The 19,365-nt window shown below is 46.0% G+C and overlaps 1 long non-coding RNA gene across 1 annotated transcript; it reads right to left on the bottom strand.

Annotated features, from left to right (window-relative positions):
• Positions 1 to 1,471: 1,471 nt before the first annotated feature.
• Positions 1,472 to 12,543, bottom strand: LOC139254833 (uncharacterized). The gene is made up of 3 exons (XR_011592040.1): positions 12,479 to 12,543; positions 9,039 to 9,125; positions 1,472 to 1,861 (listed from the first exon to the last, which is right to left on the bottom strand). It is a non-coding gene; the product is annotated as an uncharacterized lncRNA (long non-coding RNA).
• Between the last annotated feature and the right edge of the window lie 6,822 nt (positions 12,544 to 19,365).

Raw genomic sequence — 19,365 nt, 5'->3', positions numbered from 1 at the left:
CATAGTCTTAGAATAAGGGACCACCCAATTAAAACTGAGATGAGGAATTTCTTCTCTGAGGGTTATAAATCTGTGGAATACTCTGCCCAGGAGAGCTGTGGAAGCTGGGTCTTTGAATATATTTCAGGCGGAAACATAGACAGATGTTTGAGCGATTAAGGGAGTAAAGGATTATGGGCAGAGGGCAGGGAAGTGGAACTGAGTCCATGATCAGATCAGCCATGATCTTATTGAATGGCGGAGCAGGCCCGAGGGGTCAAATGGCCTACTCCAGCTCCTATTTATTATGTTCTCATGTTCTAACTGAACATTTCTACCAGTCTAACCTTGTCTGTAATGAAATATGTGTCATTTAATAAGCCTCAAGTCCTTGCTCATGTCTGCTGCAGATTCCAGAGTTGATTCCAGAGATGAGGGGATTGACTTATGACGATAGATTGATTAGGTTGGACCTAGACACATTGGAGTTCAATAGAATGAGGTGATCTCTGTGTGGCCCTGAAGGACTGTGTCCAGGCTGAAGTTCTGTTCCCCTGTAAAATCCTCCCCACAGAATGTCCTTTCTCAGCTCCAATCAGGTGATGCGAAACACTCAGGTGGTAAAGACAAAAATCCACAGCAATGTGTTGAAAGCAACACTAATTTGTGTGTCTATATCCCAAATATTAAACTCCAATCAAGTTACAGGAGTTATTAACATCAGCGTTACAGGATTTATAAATCCCAACTATCAGAATTAACACAATTTAGTCCAGGATGTGATTACCAGCAGCAATAACAACAGAATCCAACCCCTGCATTCACTTGTGAACTCGCTGGTGTCTCAGCAGGTTGCCTGACAGAGAGAATCCCTTCCCACACTCAGAGCAGGTGAACGGCCTCTCCCCAGTGTGAACTCGCTGGTGTGTCAGCAGGTGGGATGACCGAGTAAATCCCTTCCCACACTCAGAACATTTAAAAGGTCTCTCCCCAGTGTGAAGTCGCTGGTGTTTCAGCAGGTGGGATGATGCAGTGAATTCCTTCCCACAGTCAGAGCAGGTGAACGGCCTCTCCCCAGTGTGAAGTCGCTGGTGTATCAGCAGGCTGGATGATGCAGTGAATCTCTTCCCACACTCGGAGCAGGTGAATGGCCTCTCCCCAGTGTGAACTCCCTGGTGTATCAGCAGGCTGGATGATACAGCGAATCCCTTCCCACACTCGGAGCAGGTGAACGGTCTCTCCCCAGTGTGAACTCGCTGGTGTATCAGCAGGCTGGATGATGCAGTGAATCCCTTCCCACAGTCGGAGCAGGTGAACGGCCTCTCCCCAGTGTGAACTCGCTGGTGTATCAGTAGGTGGGATAACTGAATGAATCCCTTCCCACACTCGGAGCAGGTGAATGGCCTCTCCCCAGTGTGAACTCGCTGGTGTTTCAGCAGGTGGGATGATGTAGTGAATCTCTTCCCACACTCGGAGCAGGTGAACGGTCTCTCCCCAGTGTGAACTCGCTGGTGTATCAGCAGGTCGGATGACTGAATGAATCCCTTCCCACAGTCGGAGCAGGTGAACGGCCTCTCCCCAGTGTGAACTCGTCGATGTGTTTCCAGCTGGGACGGGCAGTTGAAACGTTTCCCACAGTCCCCACATTTAATTGGTTTCTCCCCAGTGTGACTGCACTTGTGTCTCTCCAGGTTGGACGATCGACTGAAGCCTTGTCCACACACAGAGCACGTGTACCGTTTCTCCCCACTGTGAACGGTGCCTTCTGCTTCCATGGTCAAAAGCTGATGATATTCCAGTCCCGATGTATTGAGTGACCGTCAGATCTTGAGGTGATGTTTGGTTTGAGCTTCCAGTCTACAAATCCTTCCCTTTTAACACCCTGTAAAGTGAATTTTAAACAGGAAAAAGTGAGTGTGAGAGAGAACCCACAAAAACACAAAGGCAGGTTGTGAAATTGAGCTTAATCAATCTGGTCATTTGTGGGGCCGGCACGAGAAAAAAGTGACCATGAAAGCTGCCGGATTGTCGTAAAAACACATCTGGGTCACTGTTGTCATTCAGGGAAGGGAACACACTCCCTCGACAGGCCCACATGGGAAATTGTTGTTCCCACTGGGCCCAGAATTACTGGGGGTGATACCCAGCAGCTTCTCCCCCATCTCCATCCAGCTCAAACTGATGTAACAAACAGACACACACAGGAGGCCAGTGAGTGACTTCCACATCCAGCGCCCACCCTGATACAGAGCGGCTGGGAATTGCTGGGCCTGCTGTATAAATGTAAGTTGTTGTTTGCCTGGTGTGGGGGAGGTGCTGCCCCCGGGGGTTGCTGGGGCCGGGCCCGGTGGCTCTGACTCGGGGCCCGAGAGCCGCGCTTGGCATTGCCCGGGGACCGAGAGCCGCACTCGGTGTCGTCCGGGGACCGAGAGCCTCACTCGGTGTTGCCCGGGGACTGAGAGCCACACTCGGTGTTGTCCGGGGACTGAGAGCCACACTCGGTGTTGCCCGGGGACTGAGAGCCACACTCGGTGTTGGCCGGGGACTGAGAGCCACACTCGGTGTTGCCCGGGGAATGAGAGCCACACTCGGTGTTGCCCGGGGCCCGGGAGCCGCACTCGGTGTTGCCCGGGGACTGAGAGCCGCGCTCGGTGTTGCCCGGGGACTGAGAGCCACACTCGGTGTTGTCCGGGGACTGAGAGCCACACTCGGTGTTGCCCGGGGACTGAGAGCCACACTCGGTGTTGTCCGGGGACTGAGAGCCGCACTCGGTGTTGCCCGGGGAATGAGAGCCACACTCGGTGTTGCCCGGGGACTGAGAGCCGCATTCGGTGTTGCCCGGGGCCCGGGAGCCGCACTCGGTGTTGCCCGGTGACTGAGAGCCACACTCGGTGCTGCCCGGGGACTGAGAGCCGCACTCAGTGTTGCCCGGGGCCCGGGAGCCGCACTCGGTGTTGCCCGGTGACTGAGAGCCGCACTCGGTGCTGCCCGGGGCCCGAGAGCCGCACTCAGTGTTGCCCGGGGCCCGGGAGCCGCACTCGCTGTTGCCCGGGGACTGAGAGCCGCACTCGTTTAAAAAGGAGGCAGACAAAAAGCAGGAAACTATAGACCAGTTAGCCTAACATCTGTGGTTGGGAAAATGTTGAAGAGTTCATTTTGAAAGAATCAATAGCACGACATTTGGAAAAGCAGAATTCGGTCAGGCAGAGTCAGCATGGATTTATGAAGGGGAAGTTAAGTTTGACAAATTTGCTGGAATTCTTTGAGCATGTAATGAACAGGGTGGATAAAGTGGGTCTTTTGTATTTGGATTCCCAGAAGACATTTGACAATATGCCACATAAAAGGTTACTGCACAAGATAAAAGTTCACGGGGCTGGGGGTAATATATTAGCATGGATAGAGGATTGGCTAACTAACAGAAAACAGAGAGTTGGGGTAAATGGTTCATTCTTGGGTTGGCAATCAGTGACTAGTGGGGTGCCGCAGGGATCAGTGCTGGGACCCCAGCTATTAACAATCTATATTAACGACTTGGAAGAAGGGACCGACTTTAACGTAGCCAAGTTTGCTGACGATATGAAGATGGGAGGAAAAGCAACGTGTGAGGAGGACACAAATAATCTGTAAAAGGACATAGACAGGCTAAGTGAGTGGGCAAAAATTTGGCAGATGGAGTATAATGTTGGAAAGTGTGAGGTCATGCATTATGGCAGAAAAAAATCAAAGAGCAAGTTATTATTTAAATGGAGAGAGATTGCAAAGTGCTGCAGTACAGCGGGACCTGGGGGTACTTGTGCATGAAACACAAAAGGTTAGTATGCAGGTGCAGCAAGTGATCAGGAAGGCCAATGCAATCTTGGCCTTTATTGCAAAGGGGCTGGAGTATAAAAGCAGGGAAGTCTTGCTACAGTTACACAGGGTATTGGTGAGGCCACACCTGGAATACTGCATGCAGTTTTGGTTTCCATATTTATGAAAGGATACACTTGCTTTGCAGGAAGTTGAGAGAAAGTCCACTGAGTTGTTTCCGGAGATGAGGGGGTTGACTTATGAGAAAAGGTTGAGGAGGTTGGGCCTCTACTCATTGAATTCAGAAGAACGAATGAGAGGTGATTTATCGAAACGTATAAGATAATTAGGGGGTTTGACAAGGTGGTAGCAGAGAGGATGTTTTCACTGATCGGGGAGACTAGAAATAGGGGCCATAATCTTAGAATAAGGGGCTCTCCATTTAAAACTGAGATGAGGAGGAATTTCTTCTCTGAGGGTTGTAAATCTGTGGAATTCGCTGCCTCAGAGAGCTGTGGAATCTGGGACATTGAATATATTTAAGACAGAGATAGACAGTGTCTTAACCGATAAGGGAATAAGGGGTTATGGGGAGTGGGCAGGAAAGTGGACCCAAGTCCATGATCGGATCAGCCATGATCGTATTAAATGGTGGAGCAGGCTCGAGGGGCCGTATGGCCTGCTCTTGCTCCTATTTTTTATGTTCTTATTTTCTAATGTAGTCTCGTATGGGAGTGTGGATTTTACTCATATCTGTCCATCTCTGGTATGTGGATGAGGATTTTACTCTGTATGTTAGTTTCTGATACGAGAGCATGGATTTTATCCTGTTCCTGTCAATTTCTAGTAATTGCCTGTGGGTTTCATTCTGTATCAAAAAGGGCCACATTACAACATAATTCTAAAAGGATAAAGAGTGTTAAAAAAACAAGCCTGAAGGCTCTGAGTCTCAAAGTGAGGATCATTGGTAATAAGGTGGACAAATTAACTGCACATATAGCTGTTAATGGATATGATGTAATTGGGATTACAGAGACATGGCTCCAGGGTAACCAAGGCTGGGAACATAATATGCAGGGGTATTCAATATTGAAGAAAGAAAAGGAGGTGGGGTAGAGTTAATGGTTAAAGAGGAGGTTAATGCAATAGTAAGGAAGGACATTGGCTGGGATAATGTGGAATCTGTATGGGTCGAGCTGCGAAACAACAAAGGGCAGAAAACGTTTGGTGGTCTGTAAACAAACCCAACTAACAGTAGTAGGGAGGTTGGGGATGGCATCAAAAAGGAAATTAGGGAGGCGTGCAATAAGGGTACAGCAGTTACCATAGGTGACTTTTACCTACATATTGATTGGGCGAACCAAACCGGTAGCAATATTGTAGAGGAGGATTTCCTGGAGTGTATAAGGGACGGTTTTCTAGACCAATATGTCGAGGAACCAACTAGAGAGCCGGCCATCCTAGACTGGGTCTTGTATAACGAGAGAGGATTAATTAGCAATTAGTCGTGCGTGGTCCCATAGGGAAGAGTGACCATAATATGGTAGAATTCTTCATTAAGATGGAGAGCGACACAGTTAACTCAGAGACTAGGGTCCTGAACTTGAAGGAAACTTCGATGGTATGAGACGTGATTTGGCTGGGATAAACAGGCGAATAATACTTAAAGGGTTGATGGTGGATAGGCAATGGCAGACATTTAAAGATCACATGGATGAATTAAAACTATTATACATCCCTGTCTGGCGTAAAAATAAAACATGAAAGGTGGCTCAACCGTGGCTAACCAAGGAAATTAGGGACAGTGGCACATAAATTGGCCTGAAAAAGCAGCAAACCTGAGGACTGGGAGCAATTTAGAATTCAGCAGAGGAGGACTAAGGGTGTAATAAGGAGGGGGAAAATAGAATATGAGAGTAAGCTTGCAGGGAACATAAAAAACTGACTGCAAAAGCTTCTATAGATATGTGAAGAGAAAAAGATTAGTGAAATCTAATGTCGGCCCCTTGCAGTCAGAATCAGGTGAATTTATAATGGGGAACAAGGAAATGGCAGACCAATTGAACAAATGCTTTGGTTCTGTCTTCACTAAGGAAGACACGAATAACCTCCCGAAAATACTAGGGGACCGAGGGTCTAACGGGAAAGATGAACTGAGGGAAATCCTTATTAGTCAGGAAATGGTTGTAGGGAAACTGATGAGACCGAAGGCTGATAAATCCACAGGGTCTGATAGTCTGCGTCCCAGAGTAGTTAAAGAAATGGCCCTAGAAATAGTAGATGCATTGGTGGTCATTTTCCAACATTCTATAGATTCTGGATCAGTACCTATGGATTGGAGGGTAGCTAATGTAAACCCACTTTTTAAAAAATGAGGCAGAGAGAAAACAGGGAATTATAGACCGGTTAGCCTGACATCGGTGGTGGGGAAAATGCTGGAATCAATTATTAAAGATGTAATAGCATAGCATTTGGAAAGCAGTGACAGGATCGGTCCAAGTCAGCATGGATTTATGAAAGGGAAATCATGCTTGACAAATCTTCTTGAGTTTTTTGTGGATGTAACTAATAGAGTGGATAACGGAGAACCAGTGGATGTGGTGCATTTGGAATTAAAAAAGGCTTTTGACAACGTCCCACACGAGAGATTAGTGTGCAAAATTAAGGTACATAGTATTGGGGGTAATGTATTGATGTGGAGGGAGAACTGCTTGGCAGACAGGAAGCAAAGAGTGGGAATAAACGTGTCCTTTTCAGAATGGCAGGCATTGACTAGTGGGGTGCCGTAAGGTTCAGTGCTGGGATCTCAGTAATTTACAACATCCATTAATTATTTAGATGAGGGAATTTAACGTAATATCTACAAATTTGCAGATGATACTAAGCTGGGTGGCAGTGTGAGCTGTGAGTAGGATGCTAAAAGGCTGCAGGGTGACTTGGACAGGTTAGGTGAATGGGCAATTGCATGGCAGATGCAGTATAATGTGGATAAATGTGAGGTTATTCACTTTGGGTGCAAAAACAGGAAGGCAGATTATCTGAATGGTGACAGATTAGTAAAATGGGAGGTGCAAAGAGACCTGGGTGTCATGGTACATCAGTCACTGAAGGTAGACATGCAGGTCCAGCAGGCAGTAAAGAAAGCAACTGGCATGCTGGCCTTCATAGCAAGGCGATTTGAGTATACGAGCAGGGAAGTCTTACTGCAATTGTACAGGGCCTTGCTGAGACCACACCTTGAGTATTGTGTGCAGTTTTGGTCTCTTAATCTGAGGAAGAACGTGCTTGCTATTGAGGGACTGCAGCGAAGGTTCACCAGACTAATTCCCGGGATGGCAGTACTGACATATGAAGAAAGACTGGATCGGCTAGGCTTACACTCACTGGAATTTAGAAGAATGAGAGGGGATCTCATAGCAACATATAAAATTATGATGAACTGGACAGGTTAGAGGCAGGAAGAATGTTCCTGATGTTGGGGAAGTCCAGAATCAGGGGTCACAGTCTAAGGATAAGGGGTAAGCCTTATCGGACTGAAATGAGGAGAAACTTTTTCACCCAGAGTGGTAAACCTGTAAAGTTCTCTACCACAGAAAGTTGTGGAGTACTGTTTGTTGGATTTATTCAAGAGGGAGTTAGATGTGGCCCTTACGGCTAAGGGGCTCAGGGGGTATGGAGAGAAAGCGGGAGTGGGGTACTGAAGTTGCATGATGAGCCATGATCATATAGAATGGTGGTGCAGGCTAGAAGGGCCGAATGGCCTGCTCCTGCACCTATTTTCAATGTTTCAATGTATCTTTCCATTCTTGGTGAGTGAGTGTGTATTTTGTGCTGTATCTGTCCATCTCTGTGATGTGAATGTGAGCTCTACTGCATACCCTTCATTCTCCAGTATGTTAGTATTGTTTTACTGTGTACCCCCAATCTCTTATGGTATTGGTTTTACTTTCTAACTGTCAATTTGTGTTATGGAGGTGAGTGTTTATGCTGAATCTGTCGGTCTCTGGTAAATGAGTCTGACTTTCACTCTGTTTCTATCTGTGTCTGCGATGTGAGTGTGGGCCTTTCTCTGTATCTCCATTTCTGTTATGGGAGTCTAGGTTTTATTCTGTACCCGTCAAGTTCTGATATGTGATTGTGGGCCTTACTCTATAACTGCCAGTTTCTGTTTAATTGCGAGTGGGCTTTCCTTTGTACCTGTCAGTTTCTGGAATGAAAGAGAGCTCTTTACCTTGTACCTGTCAATTACTGGTTTGTGAGTCTGGGCATGTCACTGTATGTCAATTTATGTTATGGGAATATGGATTGTAATAAGTCAGCCTCTGATGTGTGAGTGTGGGTTTTATACTGTATTTCTCAGTCTCTCATATGCAAATGTGTGTATTTTTCTGTAACTGTTGGGTTTTGTTGTGTGTTCAGGTTTAATCTGTGCTTCTCAGTTTCTGCTATGTTAGACTGTACCTATTTGTTCCTGCTTCTTGATTGTATGTTTTAGACTGTACCTGTCAGTTGCTGCTATGTGAGTGTGGAATTTACTCTGTATCTGCTTGTCTCTGGTATGTGAACATGAGAATCAATTGAACTTTTAACCTGTATTTCTCTGATATGTGTGTGAAGATTTTGCCTTCTACCTGTCATTGTTCAGATATGTGTGTGTGGGTTTTATTCTGCCCCTATCAGTTTCTGCGATGCAAGTAAAAACTTTACTGACTGCCTTTCAGTTTTTCGATATGTGCTCATGGGATTTACACTTTACCTGTCACTCTCTGGTATGCAAGTGGGGATTTTATTCTGTTACTGCCACTTTCATATATGTGGGTGTGTGTTGTATACTGTATCTGTCAGTCTGTGGTACGGGAATGTGGGGTTTATTCTGCACCTGCCATCTTCTGGTATGTTCGGGGGGTTTAAATACTGAATCTGTCAGATTCTGAAACATGAATTTGGCTTTTGCTCTGTACCCATCAGCTTCTGATATGCTAATGTGGTTTATACTATCTGTTTGACATTTTTTCTGATAGATGATTGTCTTTTATTCTCTACCTGCCAGTTTCTGGCAAGTGAGTGTGGGTGTTTAATGTACCTATCAGTGTGATCTGTTTCAATGGTGAAACAGCATCTGGTTCTACTGCTCCATGTGGCTGTAAGATTCACAATGTAACTCTGCCACTTCGGATCACTGTGGAACTGACAGCTTCTGCTGTCAGTGACAATAGACTTGAGGCCAGTTCTGTGTGTCTGCGCTCTGTGAGTGATAATCTACTTACTGTGTGTGAGAAGGAGCTGCCTGCACTGTTCCTTGTGTTCCGGGTGGAGGAAAGATCACATTTGTTCTGGCTGGTTGAAGAATTTTGCTGTGAGAATAATAATACGAGAACATTATTAGTTCTAAGATATGGATGCAGGAGAGAATATGATGTACCTGAGGGAGCAACAATGTAGCTCTCAATCACCAGCAACACGGTTTTGGAGAACTCAGCTCACCGAAACAATATAACCCGTCTTTAAAATATCTTCTCCCACACTCCTCTCCTGTTGCCTGCAATAGATGCACTATGCGAAACTCCCCACATCCTCACTGTCAGGCTGTTTCCCCCCGGACTCAATGCTGAGCTCTGAGCCCATCTGCGGACACACTCCCAAAGTGTTGTGCTGCTGTAAGGAGGCTGCTGCTGGTTGCCTTACCCCGGGGCTACTGTGTCACCATTCCTGGCTGTTTTAAACCATCTTCTTCTGCTCACTGAGTGAATGGTGATTGCAGGCAGTGCTGGGGGAGGGGAAGGTGCATGTGCTCTTCTGCTCACTGGGAATTGACACAGGGGGTGGGGCTGAACCGTGCATGCGCAGCTCTCTGCAATAATTCAGCCTGTTAAAATCAAAGTGCACTTTTCCCAATTTACTTTTATCAGAATCTGAGCAAAGGAACTGGGCTTGGGGGGAAAGGACAGAGAATGATTAAAGCTGGGAGCTTTGTCCCTTGGAGATGCTCAATTTGAGATCATTCCGTGCAGGGTGTTTCTGTCCATGAGCCCATCTTCACAAAGCTATCCTGCAGCAACATCGGAGGGATGAGGGAGTGGGAGTGTTTGCTGGGACCGTGCAGGAGTTAATATCTAACAGAAACAATCTGAGATCAGTTTAATTAGAGTAAAACACTCGGTCACTGAGAGTAATACCGAAGTGGATAATCAAGGGGCTTTCATGAGGCAGGAACTTAATACAATCACTATTCATTATGAAGTAGAACTCGGTAAAATAATGGGACTAAAGGCAGACAAGTCACCTTGCCCTGATGGCTTACATCGTAAGGTCTTAAGAGAAGTGGCTGCAAAGATGGTGGACACATTAGTTGTAATCTACCAAAATTCCCAGGATTCTGGGGTGGTCCCAACAGATTGGAAACCAAAAATGTAAGGCCTCTATTTAAAAAAGGAGGCAGACAGAAAGCAGGAAACTATAGACCAGTTGGCCTAACATCTGTCATTGGAAAAATGCTGGAGACCATTATTAAGGAAGCAGTCGCGAAACATTTGGAAAAGCATGATTCAATCCAGCAGAGTCAGTATGGCTTTATGAAAGGGAAATCATGTTTGACAAATTTGCTGGAGTCCTTTGATGATGTAAGAAGCAGAATAGATAAGGGGGAACCAGTGGATGAGGTATATTTGGATTTCCAGAAAGCATTTGATAAGGTACCACATAAGAGGTTAATGCACAAGATAAACCTCATAGTGTTGGGGGCAGTATATTAGCATGGAGAGAGGATTGGTTAACAAACAGAAAACAGAGAGTCAGGATAAATGGGTCTTTTTCCGGTTGGCAAATGGTGACTAGTGGGGTGCCACAGGTATCGGTGCTCGTTCCTCAACTATTTACAATCTATATTAATGACTTGGAAGAAGGCACCGAGTGTAATAGAGCCAAGTTTGCCGATGATACAAAGATGGGGGGGAAAGCAAATCGAGAACACGAAAAATTTGCAATGGGATATAGACTGGCGAAATGAGTGGGCAAAAATTTGTCAGATGTAGTATAATATGGGAAAATGTGAGGTTATCCACTTTGGCAGAAATAATAGAAAAGCAAATTATAATTTAAATGGAAAAAAATTGCAAAGTGCTACAGGACAGAGAGACCTGAGGATGTTTGTGCATAAAACACAAAAAGTTAATGTGCAGGTACGGCAAGTAATCAGGAAGGCAAATGGAACATTGGCCTTTATTGCAAGGGGGATAAAGCAGAGAAGTCCTGCTACAACTGTACAGGGTTTTGGTGAGACCACACCCAGAATACTGCATGCAGTTTGGTCTCTGTATTTAAGGAACGATATACTTGAATTGGAGGCTGTTCAGAGGTTAATTCTGGCGATGAGGGGATTGTCTTATGAGGATAGGTTGATTAGGGTGGGCCGATAGTCATTGGAGTTCAAAAGAATGAGAGGTGATCTTATTGAAACATATAACGAGGGGACTGGACAAGGTGGATCCAGAGAGGATATTTCCACTCAGGGTAAACTAAAACTAGGGTGCATAGTCTCAGAATAAGGGGCCGCCCATTTAAAACTGAGATGAGGAGAAATTTATTCGCTCAGATAGTTGTAAATCTGTGGAATTCTCTGCCCGAGAGCTGTGGAGGCTTGGTCATTGAATGTATTTAAGGCAGAGATAGACAGGTTTTTGAGCGATAAGGGATTAAAGGGTGATGGGGAGCGGGCAGGGAAGTGGAGTTGAGTCCATGATCAGATCAGCCATCATCTTATTGAATGGCAGAGCAGGATCCAGGGGCCAAATGATCCACTCCTGCTCCTATTTCTTAGGTTATTATGTTCTTATGAGATAATAACCCTGTGACTGTATATGGGGACTCTAACCCTGGGACTGTACATGGGGACTCTAACCGTGGGACTGTACATGGGGACTCTAACCCTGGGTCTGTACCTGGGGACTCTAACCCTGGGACTGTACATGGGGACTCTAAACCTGGGACTGTACATGGGGACTCTAACCCTGGGACTGTAAATGGGGACTCTAACCCTGGGACTGTACATGGGGACTCTAACCCTGGGACTGTACATGGGGACTCTAACCCTGGGACTGTACATGGGGACTCTAACCCTGGGACTGTACATGGGGACTCTAACCCTGGGACTGTACATGGGGACTCTAACCCTGGGACTGTACATGGGGACTCTAACCCTGGGACTGTACATGGGAACTCTAACCCTGGGACTGTACATGGGGACTCTAACCCTGGGACTGTACCTGGGGACTCTAACCCTGGGACTGTACCTGGGGACTCTAACCCTGGGACGGTACATGGGGACTCTAACCCTGGGACTGTACATGGGGTCTCTAACCCTGGGAATGAACAGCTCTGGGGCTTTCCTGTTACAATTGTCTGGGATGTAACCAGAAGCTGAGCACTGAGCAGCGCCTTTAGGAGATGGTGAGAAATCCGAGGCGTCAGAATATAACTCAGCTGTTACTTTACCAAGATGGCTGCGCATGCGCTTTGCTGCTCACTGAACAAAGATGGCGGAGGACGGACCCTGCCTTCCTGTACAAAGATGGCCGCCGTTACCCGGGGCCTGTGAGCGGGAGAAAGCCTCGAGGCTGCAGGCGCCGATATTCCGGTTATTATTCCGGGCTTCCGGCAGGCACCAGGTGTTTATGAAGCCTCCCCGACTTCTCGCTGGTCCATTACTCACCTCCGCCCCGCTGAAAGTGAGCTGTTGTACGGAGCACATTTCACCACAGCCGCTCCGCCATTACACGCACCGCGCATGCTCCAAATACAGCCAGTTCTCGCGCGTGCGCACTGGTCCCCTGAAGTCTGGGGTCGGCACATTCTCCATCGCGGGGAATGCTGGGTAAATACCCAAGACTACTTAAGTGACTGGGACAGGATTTACTGGCCTCCCATTGGGCAGTGAACCATGTTCATTCTGGCACTGAGACTTTGTTTCTGCTGCTCTGTACAACCCTGTCCCTGAGCTGGAGATTAGTGTTCTGTCTCAGTATTGTTTCAAACACCGGGTGTCCAATATTTCATTTCTCCACAACCATCATCATCATCACAGGCAGTCCCTGGAAGCGAGGATGATTTGCTTCCACGCCAAAAAGGAATGAGTTCACAGGTGTTTTAATGAAGGACCGAGTATTCCAGATCCCGAGCTACATCTTGAAGGGTGGAACCTGCCTGTGTTTGGATTTTGCACACCAGTCACCACACTGGCTTGTCAGAGCTCGGTCTTGGTCCAGTGGCAAGGATTACCCCAGACGACTGGAGACCAGCTGTGCTGCACGGACTGAGCGCACACATATACAAGTTTGGGCTGGCCCATGCTGCCCCTAGGCCCATGCCGCTTCTGGGCCCCAGACTCATGCCTCTCCTGGGCCCTGGTCACGTCCTTCTATAATCTATTGCCGCTCCTTCGCCCCTCCTGCTGTGCCTGCCCGCACTGCAATTAGCGATGTGACTTTGCAGCCGTCACCATCCTACAATGGAATGCCACCGCCGCACCCTGCTCCCTCTGATGGCCCCGACCTGCTGATGGTCATCCAGGCCGGGACCATGCCGCTGCACGGGAGACTAATTCATGTTCCCTTCCCTTCCATTTTGGGCCTTTTCTTACTCTAGATTATTTCACTTCTCACGCAATTCATCTTTTGCGACATCAAATCCCAAGCTTGTTTCGTTTGAGCATACGGCTTGTGGATGTCATACACTGAACCGGCGTGTCTCACTTTACACTCATTTGACGTTCCTTGAAAGAACTATCTTGCTTAAGACTGGAACTCTCTTATTTTCTATATTGTTTAACGATTTTTGAATGCGGTTAATAGATCTCCACACATACTGCATATTGCCTTTGAAATGTTCTTGTCTTTGTAATTGTCTTTGCTAATTTTGATGGGTTATTTGATTATAATTACTTGTTACTAAATGCGTTGCAGAAATTTTTGCATCAAAATAATTGTTGAAACACTTCCTTTATCGGGTCTTTAGCTTCCCCACTGATCTCTGTTTCCTCTTGTGGGGGGAATCTAGAACTAGGTGGCAAAGTCTGAGCATAAGGGGTCACCCATTTTAACCGGAAATGAGGATGAATTTCTTCTCTCAGAGAGTAGTGAATCTTTGAAATTCTCTACCCGAGAGAGCAACGGAGGCTGGGTCATTGAATATATTTAAGTTGCAGACAGACTGATTTTTGAAAGATAGGGAAGTCAAGCGTTCTGTGGAGAGGGCAGGGAAGTGGAATTGAGGCCAAGATCAGATCAGCCATGATATTATTGAATGGCAGAGCGGACTCAAGGGGCTAGATGACCTACTTCTGCTCCTATTTCTTATATTCTTAGCATTGATTATGGGCTGGGTTTAGATGTAGGTTTAGTGGTTAGTGGGTGTGGTTTGTGGCTATGTGTTAGGATTGGGATTAGTGATTGGGATAGTCAATATGATATTCGGCTTAGGATATAGTGATTAACGTAGAAAGCACTATTGGCAATATAAGTGTCACTGAACTTGCCCTTTTCCATTTCATGTTTTTAACCTCTCACAGACGAGTCACAAAACAGCCTCACAATGTGTTAATTCAAGGAACCTTCGTTTCTGCGCAAGCCTCATTTCCTCCCTTCTTTTACATCTCTACATTTCTCACAGAAAAATCAATTAGTGACATTAGATTTGTGGATTTTGGGACAATAACAGACGGATACAGTTGTTGTGCTGGTTACATTTAATCCTCAGCCTGCTTGAAAAGGGCTTCTGACAATAATCTGTCACCAGGCCTCACCAGTCACCGGCTGATTCCACCATCATATCTTCATTCATTACCCACCTTTCCCCCTAACTAGAGCTGCTTTCAGCAGTATGGCCATTCCCCATACTGAGGCTCTCTAATTACCGAGCAGAGCATGAACACCGGCACAGACTGGTTTGTCTGAATGGCCCATTTCTATCCCATATATCTGATGTAATTCTATAGTCTCAGTGTAAGTGGTCCAAGGATTTGGTGCCTCAGTGTTATTGGTCCCTGGATTTGTTGTCACGTTATTAGTAATCCCTCAATTTGGTGTCACGATGTAATTCATCATGGATTTGATGTGTCATTGTAACTGGTCCCTGTATTTGTTGCCTCAGTGTAAGGGGTCCCTGGATTTGATACCTCAATGTAAGTTGTCCCTGGATTTGGAGTTACAATGTATGTGGTCCCTGGATTTGGTGTCAACAACTCCTCGTCGCTGGGACTGAGGGCAAACACGCCGCCCAGCCACGCATTCAGCACAGAATGATCCCACTCAAATCTATTCCCAATTAACACTGCCCACGTCTAACTTCAGTGAAACGCACAATACAAAACATTTTAAAGGAAAAATAAACCCCATCATAGTTCAACAAAGACAATTAAAGGGCTGTAAATCCCATTCACTCATACACCTTCTTCACCCCTACTCTCCACCTCGCCCTCCCCAACTACTCTTTCAACCCAACTCCCCAACCCCTCACCCCAACTCCTCTATCACCGTATTTCTCTCAAACCCTCAACCCAACTCCTCTTTTACGCCTATTCTCCAAACCCTCCTCACCCAACTCCTCTTTTAACCTACAATTTAATTTTTAACATCACTTACACAAGTCATCCACACTGGAGGTAAATCTCAGGACCTTCTGTGATGGTGAGGTGATCACTGGGCAATAAAATGCAGAGACTGGTGGGAGGCTGCTTATTACCCTCGGTGAGATTTAATCCCCTCTCCCACAGTATACTGCGGACAAGTGGTCACCTTGGTAACATAGAAACATAGAAACGTAGAAACATAGAAAATAGGTGCAGGAGCAGGCCATTCATCCCTTCTAGCCTGCACCGCCATTCAATGAGTTCATGGCTGAACATGAAACTTCAGTACCCCCTTCCTGCTTTCTCGCCATAAACCTTGATCCCCCGAGTAGTAAGGACTTCATCTAACTCCCTTTTGAATATATTTAGTGAATTGGCCTCAACTACTTTCTGTGGTAGAGAATTCCACAGGTTCACCACTCTCTGTGTGAAGAAGTTTCTCCTCATCTCAGTCCTAAATGGCTTACCCCTTATCCTCAGACTGTGACCCCTGGTTCTGGACTTCCCCAACATTGGGAACATTCTTCCTGCATCTAACCTGTCTAAACCCGTCAGAATTTTAAACGTTTCTATGAGGTCCCCTCTCATTCTTCTGAACTCCAGTGAATACAAGCCCAGTTGATCCAGTCTTTCTTCATAGGTCAGTCCCGCCATCCCGGGAATCAGTCTGGTGAATCTTCGCTGCACTCCCTCAATAGCAAGAATGTCCCTTCTCAAGTTAGGAGCCCAAAACTGTACACAATACTCCAGGTGTGGCCTCACCAAGGCCCTGTATAACTGTAGCAACACCTCCCTGCCCCTGTACTCAAATGTCTCGCTATGAAGGCCAACATGCCATTTGCTTTTTTAACCGCCTGCTGTACCTGCATGCTAACCTTCAATGACTGAGGTACCATGACACCCAGGTCTCGTTGCACCTTCCCTTTTCCTAATCTGTCACCATTCAGATAATAGTCTGTCTCTCTGTTTTTACCACCAAAGTGGATAACCTCACATTAATCCACATTATACTTCATCTGCCATGCATTTGCCCACTCACCTAACCTATCCAAGTCACTCTGCAGCCTAATAGCATCCTCCTCGCAGCTCACAATGCCACCCAACTTAGTGTCATCCGCAAATTTGGAGATACTGCATTTAATCCCCTCATCTAAATCATTAATGTACAATGTAAACAGCTGGGGCCCCAGCACAGAACCTTGCGGCACCCCACTAGTCACTGCCTACCATTCTAAAAAGTACCCGTTTACTCCTACTCTTTGCTTCCTGTCTGACAACCAGTTCTCAATCCACGTCAGCACACTACACCCAATCCCATGTGCTTTAACTTTGCACATTAATCTCTTGTGTGGGACCTTGTCGAAAGCCTTCTGAAAGTCCAAATATACCACATCAACTGGTTCTCCTTTGTCCACTTTACTTGAAACATCCTCAAAAAATTCCAGAAGATTTGTCAAGCATGATTCCCCTTTCACAAATCCATGCTGACTTGGACCTATCATGTCACCATTTTCCAGATGCACTGCTATGATATCCTTAATAATTGATTCGAGGTTCCAGGAGGTGTTGCTACAGTTGTACGGAATGGTCAGTGTGACATCACTTTCGAATCAAGAGCACACAAGAAATGGGTGATCAATAAATGGGAAAGAGATTGAACACTCTGCAATTACATTGTAAATAAGAGCAAATACAATGCTGGAAAATAACTGGCGAAGACAATAGCTTATCTCTGTGGAATTCATTGTCAAACATTAAGAATGATGTGTTTTGTTTACATACACGCACACACACACGCATATATAGCAAAGACTTTGTGTGTGCACTTTTCAGTTGTTGTGCTTAACCAAATGCATATTTATTCTTCGGTCTTTAGAACCTTGCGGGAGCCCACCGGCGGTGCTTGCTGTGTGAGGATATAAGGAGACCCCGCGCGTTTGCTCCTCCCAAACCTGGGGGAATGGAGAAGACATTTAAAGGGACTCGGACTCCCTTTTCACTGCCTATTTATACTTAAAGGAACAGTGCAGTTTATCTCGGAGTGTCGGGGGACTTCACGAACCGACCTCCCATTAACAGTTGTTCCCTTCTGTACTGTGCAGTGATTGAAAAGCTGTCTATTTCAGTGACTTGCGCCTTTCTAAAATGTCACACACTTTTTGATGATCCATTTGACTTGAATTTGGAAAGACTTCAGAATTGTGCAGTGTGACGAAAGTTTCGTTTAAAGCTGGAATAAAATGTGTTTCAAAATATCATTTCTAACCCTCCCCCCCATCCCCCAAATTTTAGAACACTCTGCAATATTGATTGGGAAGTTCCCAAGTTCGTTCCTTGATCTGTGCTGTTGGTTAATCTCAGCCAAGGCAGCAGTTCTGTGGCTAAATTTGTTCTCGCTACCAGTTGGCTAAATATGATTAAAAATTAGCCAGTGCCCCTGCTCTTGATACCGATCCAATGACCTCAACTGGGAAATGACCTCAACTGGGAAGTGTGTGGTTGTAATTTGAGGGCAGGACTGGACTCGACTCTGATGCCTAGCACAGTGGAAATGTGTATCCTGTCCTTAAAGTAACAACGTTTGTAACCTCAATTTTCAGGGTATTAGAAGGTGAGGGTCTACAGCTGGGAAGCTGAAACCAAACATCATGGCAAGATTTGAGAGATTCGCCGGATTGATCAGGAGCACCCTATCATCAGCCTTTGGAAAAACACCAATCACAGCGGTGAGAAACAGGACACATGTTCTGTGCGTGGATGCACCTTCAACCAATCGTCTCGCCTGTGAGACTCGTGTGGCCATCTGACTCAACACTGTGAATGTAAGGACAGTGGGAATGGATGCAGATGCACGTTGGGTGGAAAGACATCAGGGAGAGACCGTTTACCAGCTGAATGTGGAAAGTGATTCAGTCTCTCATCTCACCAACTGACATTCGAGGACGTAGATAACAGACTTTCTTCTGTGAATATAGAGCTGGATTACTGGGCCGTGATATTTCTACTTGTTGAGTGTAACCCTTTGCCAATTACTTGACGTGATGGGTTTACTTGTACATTTTTCTTTAAATACATTTACTGAGTGGATTCAAATTTAAATTGAAACCAGATTTGCACGATTCTCTATTCACACATCGAAGGTGAGAGAGATGCTGCCAGGAACGCGCTAAGTCCTGTAGCAGAAATAGATTAACAGACTGTGTTTTGTGTTTAGTGATGCCAGGCGTGATAGCTATCCCTACTCTGGACACCAAGGCAAGGAGCGGCAGTCTGGAAGGTATAATTAACTGGGACTTCTCCCTGAGAGTAACCAAAGGCATGAGAACAGAAACAATCTAGAGATAGAAAGGAGAAAAGGACCAAAATATAACAGGACATCAATTAGTCTCCTCTTATCAAGGATATTTCAAATATCGACACATTGTATTATTTGAAATATCAAAATATTAAACTCCATCCCAGTTTTCGGGGTGAGTAATATCAGCAGAAACAAATCCCAACTGACAGAACGAACACGATTCAGTCAGGATGCGATTAACAGCAGTAATAACAGTAGAACATAACCCGTGCAGTCACTTGTGAACACGCAATTCAGATGACTGAGTGAATCCCTTCCCACACTTCCCCAGTGTGAACTCGCTGGAGTTTCAGCAGGTTGGATGACTGAGTGAACCCCTGCCCACACACAGAGTAGGTGACCGGCCTCTCGTCGGTGTGACTGTGACAATGAATTTCTAGATCAGACGGGGAACTGAATCCCTTCTCACAGTCTCCACATTCCCACGGTTTCTCCATGATGCAGGTGTCCTTGTGTCTCCTAGGTTGGATGATCAGTTGAAGTTTTGTCCACATACAGAACACGCGTAGTTTCTCCCTGCTGTGAATGGTGCAATATTTTTTCAGCTGTGTATCTGATTGAAGCTCTTTCCACAGTCAGTGCACTGGAACACTCTCACTCGGATATGTGTGTGCTT

This window comes from Pristiophorus japonicus, unplaced genomic scaffold, assembly GCF_044704955.1.
Source record: "Pristiophorus japonicus isolate sPriJap1 unplaced genomic scaffold, sPriJap1.hap1 HAP1_SCAFFOLD_58, whole genome shotgun sequence".
NCBI lineage: Eukaryota > Metazoa > Chordata > Chondrichthyes > Pristiophoridae > Pristiophorus > Pristiophorus japonicus.
The sequence above is the reverse complement of the archived record's forward strand: the minus strand, read 5'-3'. Positions and strand labels throughout refer to the sequence as shown.